Below are 12,203 nucleotides of genomic sequence, written 5' to 3'. Positions count from 1 at the left end.
AGCAAATGGAATGCTCTGTGCAGCAGTGCCTAGGTGGATTGTGCCAGTGAAATGCTTGGCTCTGGTTCTTTTTCTCTTTTTTTGCAAGAAGAAAGGTCTGCATGGTGAGAAGATCGCATAATGTACGATGCATGCCGTTGTCTCAGCAGGGTTCTGAAAAGCTTTTAGAACCATCAAGCTTTTTTCTTTCTTTGGGGGCAGTAGCAGATCATCTTTCTAAAAACAGCAGGCCATCATTATTTATGCATCCTGGAGACCCAGAATTCATGGGCTTGCATGGAGCCAGCACAGTTGGATGAGAGGTGAAAAACCTGTAGCAGTGCTGGCATCCGTTGAAACAAAGTAGAAATAGCAATGTATCGATTCAGACCGAGTGTACTGAATTGTGCTAAAATGTGATTTAATCATTTTTTGTGCCATTTGAAGGGGAGAGTACTTTACAGTAATAAGCTGATTGGTGCAGAACCCACTGTTAATTATATACAATTTTATTCATGGACTGTGGCCATTATGACTGGGGACAGTGGGAGTTGTAGTCCAACAACCTTTGGGGATCCAAGCTGGAGAAACCCTGATATACATGATAACAATTGGACATGTTGCCTTTTGGGACTGAGTCAGAGATTTCTGTGGCTGCTCACTCTGTGTGCTTGAAATTGAGAATTAATCATGAATTCAGAGCAAATACAGATGGCCCTACTAGCTTGAAAAATTGAATTCTCATATGTACTTCAGGAAGCCACCTAATGGCACAGCGGGAAATGACTTGACTAGCAAGCCAGAGGTTGCTGGTTCGAATCCCTGCTGGTATGTTTCCCAGACTATGGGAAACACCTATATCAGGCAGCAGTGATATAGGAAGATGCTAAAAGGCATCATCTCATACGGTGTGGGAGGAGGCAATGGTAAACCCCTCCTGTATTCTACCAAAGAAAACCACAGGGCTCTGTGGTCGCCAAAGGTCGACACCGACTCGATGGCACACTTCATGCATTTCATAGGATTTTCGGGTTATTACGCAGGAAAGGTGCCCTGAATTCCTAAGGATAGGCAAATCAGGCTGTTTTGCTGGACATGATTTACAGATTAAAAGCATACAATGGACCAGGGCACCTTTCCCTGAGGGGTGGTCCTTCCAACACACCCACACCCACATGTATTACAAAACTTAGTTTAAACATATGTAGAGGGGCAGTTCGAATAAACCCATCCCTCTGCTCCCCACCCTGCCCCCATTAGGAAGAGATGCCCTGCTCCACAAGGAGGAAGGAAGCACCTGCACACTTATGATGCATGCATGTCCTCATCATGCGTGCTAGTGCCAGTGGACAAGGTATCATCTGACCTGGCCCATGTTCTAAGAATACAGTCAAGAAAGAGGTCCAGCAAACTTCTAATTGAGCATTACAGTAAACTGGGGAAACCAACCATCATGCATGCTTCCCCCTCTCCCAAATAATGAAATGGATGTTGCTTCTTCTTTATGTTCCACTGTGCGTGGGGCTTGATTTATTACATTTATATACCACCACTTAATGACTTTTGAGGAGTTTACAACAAATATGCTCTCTCACTCTTTTTTTTTTTGTTGTATAAGATTTAAGCTCTTCCCAGACTCCAAATACTTAAATGGTTTCCCGCCTGTGTTAATGTTCTGTTGTGCTGAAGCCCTTTCCACACTCAAAACATTGAAATGGTTTCTCTCAGGCATCATTTCTTTGATGGGTAGACAGTCAGGGCAGAGTTCCAGCTGAAGCTCCTTCCACATTCCACACTTGTATACAGTGTCTCTCCTGTGTGAATTCTTTCAATAGTAAGGGCTGAACTCTGAAAGCTCTTCCTACAGTCCAAACATGTATATGGTATCTCTCCTGTGTATTACTATTTGATATTTTATAGCGAGAACACAATATGACAAGCATGGGTCTTCAATGAGAATGGAACCTCCATGTTCAGAGGCAGTATAACTTGTGATTGCCAGATTCTGGGGTGGCTATCACTGTCAGAGCATACTAGTGAGCTTCCCAGAGGCACCTCTCTGTCTATTACTGGAGGAAGAAGATTGGACAAGACAGATCTTTTGGCCTGATCTAGCAAAGTAATTGTTATATTTTGAAGCTAGTCATAGTTGCTCCCTGCCACCATACTTAAATGCTATCGCTGGCACTACTGGCTTCTGCTATTAGCTATTTTAGATTAAAAATAAAATTAAAAAGTTGCTATTCTAGATTGCTAGAATTAAAATGGCAATGAGTGCTGATAGAGTAGAGCAGCCATTAAGGAGGTCCAAGAAGCAAGGCTAATCCTTTGCATGTTTACTGAGAAGTACATCCCACTGTGTTCAGCGGTACTTTCTTTCAAGTAAACATATTTAGGATTGTAGCCTAAAGGGAATGGTAGGGACAGAAGTACAGTAACAAGGGTGAGCGCACACACTTCCTAATTTTCACTGACAATTGAGGATTTAATATGTTCAGATTTATTGTCACTGATGAAATAAAGATACAAATTAAAAAGATTAAAGTGTCCGTGTAATTTAGTTCTTTTGGCAAGTCTCTGATGAGATTTTCAACTCAGCTGTGTGGCTGCTGTGTTAAAAGAAGGTGAGTTTTGGTGTACAGAAACCACACCCTTGTTTACACCAAGTAAACAGAGGCATATTATGTACAAGGAAATGGAATGAATCAAATTCCCCTCGGACATATTAGCGTGGGAGTTTTTGCGCTTTGAGAGCAAGCTGTGTCTGAAGAGTTTGAGTTCTCCCAGGGACACCAAGGCCGTGTCTGTCCTGCAAGTTAACTTGCTTCTGTTTCAATATGAGCCCTATTCAGACATGTTGGCTTTACAGGTATCTGCACGTTTGTCCACTCCCTGAGCATGGTCTAAGAGCACATGATACAGCTGCCTTGCTGAAGCTAAGCAGGTCTTGGTGCAGTCAGTGCCTGGATGTGAGAACCAAGTATGCCACCTTTGGGGATGGGGCCATGGCTCACTGATAGTGCATCTGCTTTGCATGCAGAAGGTCCCAGGTTCAATCCCTGGTATCTCCAGGTAGGACTGGGAAGGGCCCATACCTGAAATCTTGGAAAACTGGTGCTGATCAGTGTAGACAATACTGAGCACAATTGGCCGATGGTTTGACTCAGCAGCTTCCTATGTCTCTTATTTATTTATTTATTTGATTTCTATACCACCCTTCCAAAAATGGCTCAGGGCAGTTTACATTAAAACAAAACAATTTAAAATCAATTAACAGTTCAAAAACAAATTATAAAACACCATAAAACAATTAACAGTTAAAACATTCAAAACAGTTTAAAAACCCTGGAAAACCAGGTTAGAACAGATTGAAAACATTTACAACAGTTTAAAAACCCTGGAAGGCCAAGCCAAACAGAAGGCCAATAATGAATAGCAGCTATAGAGAAAGCCCGCCTCTGAGTCACCACCAGTTGTATTGGTGGTAGCTGGAGACGGACCTCCTCAGATGACCTTAACGTGTAGTGGGGATCATACAGAAGAAGGCACTCTTTAAGGCCGTTCAAGGCTTTAATGGTAATAACCAGCACTTTGTATTTTGCCTGGAAACATATCGGTAGCCAGTGCAACTGTTTCAAAACAGAGACTGTTGTCCCAGAAACCGATCAGGCTGCTGCATTTTGAACTAACCGGAGTTTCCGAACTATATACAAAGGCAATCCCACATAGAGCACATTACAATAGTCAAGCCTGGAGGTTGCCAGCTGATGCACCACTGTTTAGAGGTTTTCCTTTTCAATGAATGGTGCAGCTGTCGAAGCACTCCTGGACATAGCCTCCACCTGAGATACCTGGGTGAGGCATGGGTCCAAGAGTACTCCCAAGCTCCGTACCTGCTCCTTCTGGGGGAGTGTAACCCCATCTAGCTCAGAAAGATCTAAATCATTTCTCAGATTCTGAACCCCTACAATGAGCATCTCCATCTTGCTTGGATTCAGCTTCAATTTGTTATCCCATATCCAGCCCATTACTGCCTGTTGGCAGGCATTTAGGGAATGAACACCATTTCCTGATGATGCAGATGAAAAGGAGTGGTAGATTTGGGTGTCAGCATGCTGATAACACCCAGCACCAATCCTCCTGATGACCTCCCCCAGCAGTTTCATGTAGATATTAAAAAGCATTGGTGACAGAATGGAGCCTATGGGACTCCATATAACAGCTCCTGTTTTGAGGAGCAACTGTCACCAAGCTCCACCATCTGGAATCTACCCAAGAGATTGCAGCGGAACCACTGCAAACCAATGTCCCCTATCCCCAACTCTCCCAGGCAATCCAGAAGGATACCATGGCCGATGGTACTGAATGCCACAAGAGATCCAAGAGAACCAACAAAGTCACACTCCTTCTGTCAATTCCCCAGTATAGGTCATCCATCAGGCTGACCTAGGCTATCTCAACCCCATAACCAGCTCTAAGGCCAGTTTGAAACGGGTCTATTTAATCAGTTTCCTCCAGAACTGCCTGGAGCTGGTTGGCCACCACCCTCTCAATCACCTTGCCTAATCAAGAGAGATTGGAGATTGGCCTGTAATTATTCATCACTAGGGGGTCCAGGGAAGGCTTCTTGAGGAGCAGTGTAAACCGCCCTGAGCCATTTTTGGAAGGGCAATATAGAAATCAAATTAATAATAATAATAATATTTATTTATTTATTTATTTATTTATTTATTTATTTATTTATTTATTCGGTTAAGCGACGTTTCTTCCAGTAACCTTGCAGTCTCCAGCCCTGGTTGCTCAACTGAAGATCCTGAGTCCTGTTGCCCACTTGCCACCAGATGTCCAGGGACTCCAGCACCTGGCGCGGTCCTTGTTGACCCGGGTGATGACCGATCCGGTATAGGTTTATAAAGTTACGTCTCACCATATTGATGATGGGAGAGGCACTCTTTGTCTGGCTCCTCTGGTGAGACCTGTCCAATATGGTTGGACCTCTGGCATAGCTCTCACCTTCCTCAGAGCACGCAAGCCCCACAACCACGCCAAGGTAATGCCTCAGAAATCACCACCAGACAATTACAAAAAGCAACTTTACTGGGAACAGCCTTTATTCTGCGACGATATCTATAACAGCAACAACATTGACAATAAAATTCAGCCATCCCAGCTCTTTGGGAAGGACTTGATGTCTGGAGAAAACAAACCAGTCAATAACACCTGTCTGACTGTGTGAAATAATAATAATAATAATAATAATAATAATAATAATAATAATAATAATAATAATAATAATAATACTGGCTGCGCAAGAACAGGCACTAAGAACAAATGCAATAAGAGCAAAAATTGAAAAATCAACCACAAACAGCAAGTGCCGCCTTTGTAAAGAAGCAGATGAAACAGTGGACCACCTGATCAGCTGTTGTAAAAAGATCGCACAGATTGACTACAAACAAAGGCATGACAAGGTAGCAGGGATGATACACTGGAACATCTGCAAAAAATACAAGCTACCTGTAGCCAAAAATTGGTGGGACCATAAAATTGAAAAAGTGGTAGAAAATGAAGATGCAAAAATATTATGGGACTTCCGACTACAAACAGACAAACATCTGCCACACAATACACCAGATATAACTGTAGTCGAGAAGAAAGAAAAACAAGTCAAAATAATCGACATAGCAATACCAGGGGATAGCAGAATAGAAGAAAAAGAAATAGAAAAAATCACAAAATACAAAGATCTACCAATTGAAACGGAAAGACTGTGGCAGAAAAAGACCCAAATAATCCCAGTGGTAATTGGCGCCCTGGGTGCAGTTCCAAAAGACCTTGAAGAGCACCTCAACACCATAGGGGCCACAGAAATCACCATCAGCCAATTACAAAAAGCAGCTTTACTGGGAACAGCCTATATTCTGCGACGATATCTATAACAATTGACAATATAATTCAGCCATCCCAGGTCCTTGGGAAGGACTCGATGTCTGGATAAAACAAACCAGTCAATAACACCTGTCTGACTGTGTAAACAAGCAATAATAATATAATAACAACCATTGCCTCCTTCAAACATGGAGGCACCCTCCCCTCCCTCAGTGATGCACTTATGATATTAACCGGGCCATCTCCAAGAATCTCCCTGCTAGATAGAAGCAGCCAAGTCGGGCAAGGATCCAGAGAACAAGTGGTAGGTCGAACAGCCCCAAGCAGCTTGTCCACATCCTCAGGAGTAACAGATTGAAGCTGATCCAACCTAATACTCCAAGAGGGATTGCTGGACACTTCCTTCATAGACCCTGCAGAAATAGTGGCGTTCAAGTCAGCCTGAATACAGGAGATTTTGTCCGCAAAGAACCCTTAAAAGCGTCACAACTGAACGTTTCCGGGAATTGACTTGAAGGGTGCAGAAATTAAACTCACAACCCCAGATAGCTCTGCTGAACGCGAACCCGCAGACGCAATGCGAATGACTGTGCCAGCATTCATTTTAAAAGTGAGCCTGGATCCAGACTGCCTCAAATGCAGGGTACAGATCGGAATTTACTGTTGTGCCCATGACCAACATGGCACATGCATCACAGTACGGCAAACCAACTGGTCTGGGAAGATCAGAGGTGCACATTCCTTTTACACAAGCCTTTTTATTTCCTTTCTAGGGAAATCATTGGCTTCTGAATAGATGGCTTCTGAACCCACCAAGGTGAACAAAAACAACTGTGTAATGGGGTCTGCTTGGTGCTTTTGCAGTCCCAGGCAGGCAGCAAAAATTGACAGCAGATAGCTGGTGGGCTAGTTCGGTAGATCACAAATGTGCAAGTCTGTTTGGAGAAGACCTGCCTCGTAGTTGGAGGCCGCCTCCTGCTAGTGTAAAGGAGTGGCTTTCTGCCCTGCTTCAGAGTTCGAAGCCTGATCGTGAATGTACATAGGGAGCTGTCATATACTGAGTCAGACCATTGGTCTATCTAGCTCAGTATTGTCTACACAGACTGGCAGCGGCTTCTCCAAGGTTGCAGGCAGGAATCTCTCTCAGCCCTATCTTGGAAATGCCAGCCAGTGGACTTAGAACCTTCTGCTCTTCCCAGAGCGGCTCCATCCCATGAGGGGAATGTCTTACAGTGCTCACACCAGGTGCAGAGTCAGCCAAGCAGTGGCCTGGGTCTAGCCCCACCTAGTGGCCCCTCTGAATTAATTCTATGGTTCCATGTTTCAATAATGGCTTCATTTGTGCCTTGCATGACAGAGAGTAATTTTCTTTGGGGAGGAACATAGCTCAATGATCAACCATATATTTGGCATGCAGAAGATTCCAGGTTTACTACTCCTAAAAGTAAAGTGTGTCGTCGAGTCAGTGTTGACTCCTGGCAACCCCAGAGCCCTGTAGTTGACTTTGGCAGAATACAGGAGGGGTTTACCATTGCCTCCTCCCATGCAGTGTGAGATGATGCCTTTCAGCATCTTCCTATATCGCTGCTGCCCGATAGAGGTGTTTCCCCTAGTCTGGGAAACACACTAGCGGGGATTCACACTGGCAATCTCTGGTTTCATAATCAAGTCATTTCCCACTGCGCCATTAGGTGGTTTTACTACTCCTACTACTCCTATTTATATACTGATTTTCTACAGAAATTCTGAAAGCAATTTACATAGAAAAAGTACATAAAATAAGATGTCCATCAGGTCCCACATGCTGCTTTAGCTGGGCTGTTCTGTGTACGGGGCCATCTAGGACCAACTGCCCTGAGTGAAGGACGTTACAGTTGCCTTTGCTTCCAGAGTGCTTACTACATCAGAGAAGATGTAGTCTGTCATTGAAAAAGAAGCTCTAGCATGTTTCTGGGTGGTGAGGCACTTCAAGACTGACATGGGGCAGAAAATTCACTTTATGGTCAGACCATAAATCCCTATCTACTTTATTTACTACTTGGGGATCAATTTGAGCGACCCCAAGAACAGCCAAATGGATAATGGGTATATTGTAAGCCCTTTGTGGACAGGGATCCATCTTCCTTATTTGTTCACTATGTAAATCGCTTTGGAAACTTTTGTTGAAAAGTGGTATATACATTGTTGTTGTTTGTTTGTTTGTTTGTTTGTTTGTTTTTGATCACCAGACTTATGGACTTTGATTTCCAGGTGGAATATCTGCCGGGTATTTGGAATACAACTGCAGATTGTTTATCTTGCCTTCTACTTTCAGGCCAAGAGGAGATCCCATAAGAAGAGGATGAAAGTGTAGTAATTGCACAAATAAATGTATCCACCCATGAAGTGATCATGTCTTTTGAGTCAAAATTGGCCTTCAGTGCTGATCAAGTGCTTACTGATCTTAAGTCTTACATAACTAATGGATGGCCATGCAAAAACAGGGTATCTGAACATCTTCAACCATACATGCATATGGCATGTGCTGTATGTGACAAATCACAGAAGACATTTACCACCCCCTTGACTCCAGTAGAGTATCCCAGTGGTCCCTGGGAAAAGCTTGTTCTGGACATAATGGGGCCTCTTGATAACCAACCATCAAAACAAAAATTTGTTATAGTGATAGTGGATTACTGTTTCAGGTGGGCAGAAGTTTCATTTGCTGACAACATTGCTACAAACAAGATGATCTAATTCATGGCTGCAATTTTTGTGAGAGAGGGACTTCCTAATGATCTAGTGACTGACAATGGGACACAGCTTACCACATTTGAAATGGAGCAATATTTGCATAACAATGGGATAACACACAAAACTATTTCCTTTACCATCCTCGATGGAATGGTTTAGTGGAAAAAATGAACAGATTGGTGAAAGAAAGCTTACAACTGGCTACCAGACAACAACAACCCTGGAAGGAGGCAATCCGTGAAATTCTATTTGCTTCTTGAACTACTCCTCATTCTACTAAGGAAAATAATGTTTTGAACTACTGAAAGGATGCAAAGCTACCACCAAACTTACCCAATGGCAACAACTGATTAGGCTTTCTGTGCCATCCCATGTTGAGGATGCAGAGATTCATGATTGGGTAAGGGAGAAGCAACAAATATACAGATTGTGGATCAGAAGCCACCTTAAGTGGCACAGCAGATAAATCCTTGACTCACAAGCAGAAGGTTGCCAGTTTGAATCCCCGCTGGTACGATATCGGGCAGCAGTGAAATAGGAAGCTGCTGAAAGGCATCATATCATACTGCGCAGGAGGAGGCAATGGTAACCCCCTCCTGTATTCTACCAAAGAAACGCCAGGAGTTGACACTGACTCAACGGCACAGTCTTTCTTTCCTTTAGTATGCTGCATGTATTATGTTGTATTTGTTACTGTGTTTTGTTTAGTGCCAAGTGGGAAACTGAAGTACCATATTTATTTTATCAGTCTTACAAGCCACTGTGGAATTTCATTCCACAGCTTTCTAGCCTGCTTTCCCAAAGCAGGCTAGAAAGCTGCGGAATGAAATTCAAAGAAATAAATAAAACAATCCCCACACCTGACTTCCTACTGCCTTCCCTGACACTTCAGTTTTTAAAGGGCCACTCACTTCCTGGTACTTTATAGTGGCACAGCTACAACCGCCTTATGAAATGCAAATATTTCCCACAGGCCTCTTTTGAAAGTGAGAGGCCCAGGGGCTGCATGTTGATTTAAAGTGCCCCCTGCCACTACACAGTGTCAACATCTCTCTTTTTCTCTCAGTTGGAGCATAGTGTTAGCCAAGGTGGATAAAGCCAAGGTAAATTGCCCCCATAGCTACTGATTCTCTCCACAAAAAAAGGGTCTGGTCTACATACCTGAGTGTGATTGTGAATCGGCAACTGCAAGAATATAACAGGAGAGACAGCATAGTGTGGTGGTTAATGTGTTGGACTAGGGCCAAGGAGACCCATGTTCAAATCCCCATTCAGCCATGAAATACACTGGGTGACTCTGGGCCCACTGGCGTATCTACAACTGGGCAACCATGTAGAGAGAACATGGGCCACGCAGTGGGAGGCAAGCAGGGTAAGCTCTGCTCCACCTGCCTCCACAGCTGCCCACCCATCTCCCTCTTTATAAAGACTCATCACCACCACCGACTTGCCTCCCTCTACTGACAGTGACGCAGTCTAATGACATCACCGCCCAGTGCCACACCCTGGCCACGATGTCATTAGAGGACTCCAGGCAGGGAGTCCGCAGCTGAGCGAGGGCCAGAGAGGCTGGAAGGAAGAGGGTCCACCTAGTGGCAGTGGTAATGGAAGCTGCCAAAAAATCTAGCTATGGGCTGTTGCCAACATCTGTCAGGGTGGTGTCTGGGCCCATCACTCATCTCTTGGCCTAAATGACCTCACAGACTTGTGTATGTCCATCACTCTGGGCTCCTTGGAAGAAGAACAGGATACAACAGTAGTACACATGCTGGTAACTAGTTGCTTAACTACGGTAACTCAACTACAGCAATGTGCTTTATGTAGTGCTGCCTTTGTACATAGTCTGGAAACTCCAGCTGGGGCAACATATGCTATCAGGTTGGTCTCCAGGTCACCTTAAATTGACCATATATCACACCTATGTTAAAATAACTACACTGGCTGCCAATAAGTTTCCAGGCAAAATACAAAGTGCTGGTTACAACCTATAAAGCCCTAAACAGCTTAGGCCCAGGATATTTAAGAGAGCACCTTCTTCGTCATGAGCCCCAGCACCTACTGAGATTACCCAGAGAGGTTCACCTTGCCTTTCAGGGTTTTTAATTTGTTTTGTTTTAATGTTTGCTGTTTGAATGTTTAATTATTTTAGCTGTTTGAATGTTTAATTATTATTTTAAAATTTTTAAATTGTTGTAATGTGTGTGTGTGTCCCCCATTTTTGTCTTAATGAATGTTTTACTTTGTTTTTATTCTGTTGTAAACCGCCCAGAGACATAAGTTTTGGGTGGTATTAAAATGTTTTAATAAAAACAACAACCATAGGTTTTATTCTCTTTTTATAGTTCTGATTTTAATTGTTAACTGGTTTTGTTTTTATTCTGTTGTAAACTGCCCTGAGCCATTTTGGAAGGGCGGTATATAAATCGAATGAATGAATGAATGAATGAATGAAGTTCCTCTGATAGCTGCTCAAGGACGGGCCTTCTCCACTGCCTCCCTGAGGTTTTGGAATGTGCTCCAGGTTGAAGTAAGAGCTTCTCCATCTCTGGCAGTTTTTAAGAAGTTGCTTAAAGCAGGGTTTCTTAACCTTGGGCCCCCAGATGTTTTTGGACTACAACTCCCATCATTCTCAGCCACAAAGGCCATATCTGGTGATGATGGAAGTTGCAGTCCAACAACATCTGGGGGCGCATAAGAACAGCCCTGCTGGATCAGGCCCAAGGCCCATCTAGTCCAGCATCCTGTTTTGCACAGTGGCCCACCAGATGCCGCTGGAAGCCACAGACAGGAGTTGAGGGCGTGCCCTCTCTCCTGCCATTACTCCCCTGCAACTGGTACTCAGAGGCATCCTGCCTTTGAGGCTGGAGGTGGCCTACAGCCCTCTGACTAGTAGCCTATGGTTACTAGCCAGACTAGTAACCATAGTAGGCCCAAGGTTAAGAAACCCTGGCTTAAACCCCTGCTAACTGGGCAAAGAGGCACCTTTTACCGTGGTGATTCTCTTTATTTAGCAGGGGGAGAGTAATTGGCCCTATCCACCCCCAGCGCAGTACTTCCAGTGACTGTTGCTGGTGTGTGTCTTATGTTTCTTTTTAGAATGTGAGCCCTTTGGGGACAGGGAGCCATCTTATTTGTTATTTCTCTTTGTAAACCGCCCTGAGCCATTTTTGGAAAGGCGGTATAGAAATTGAATAATAATAATAATAATAATTATTATTATTATTATTATTATTATTATTATTATTTTATAAAGCACATCCATTCTCCCAAACTAATTTGAATTGATTTTTAGATTGTGTTTATGTGTAATTGTTGTTTTAGTATGCTGTATTTATTATGCTGTATTTATTGTAAAATGCCTAGCGATGCCAGTTTGGGGTGGCATAGAAATACACTTAACTAAATATGTGCGTAACTTAAAACACACACACACACAGGTGGGAACCCAACTCATCCGGAGCTCCCTGCTCCAACGGCGTTCTGCCACTGGGGGGCTCCGTGCCCCTCCTTTTTCCAAAGGTGCCTCTTTGCGCGCACCGATGCCAGCCTTCCGCTAGGGCTCCCCTCGCGACGCGTCTCACGTCTGCTGCTGATCTCCCCGA

Source organism: Hemicordylus capensis, chromosome 3, assembly GCF_027244095.1.
Source record: "Hemicordylus capensis ecotype Gifberg chromosome 3, rHemCap1.1.pri, whole genome shotgun sequence".
NCBI classification, from domain to species: Eukaryota; Metazoa; Chordata; class Lepidosauria; order Squamata; family Cordylidae; genus Hemicordylus; species Hemicordylus capensis.
Note: the sequence above shows the minus strand (reverse complement) of the source record.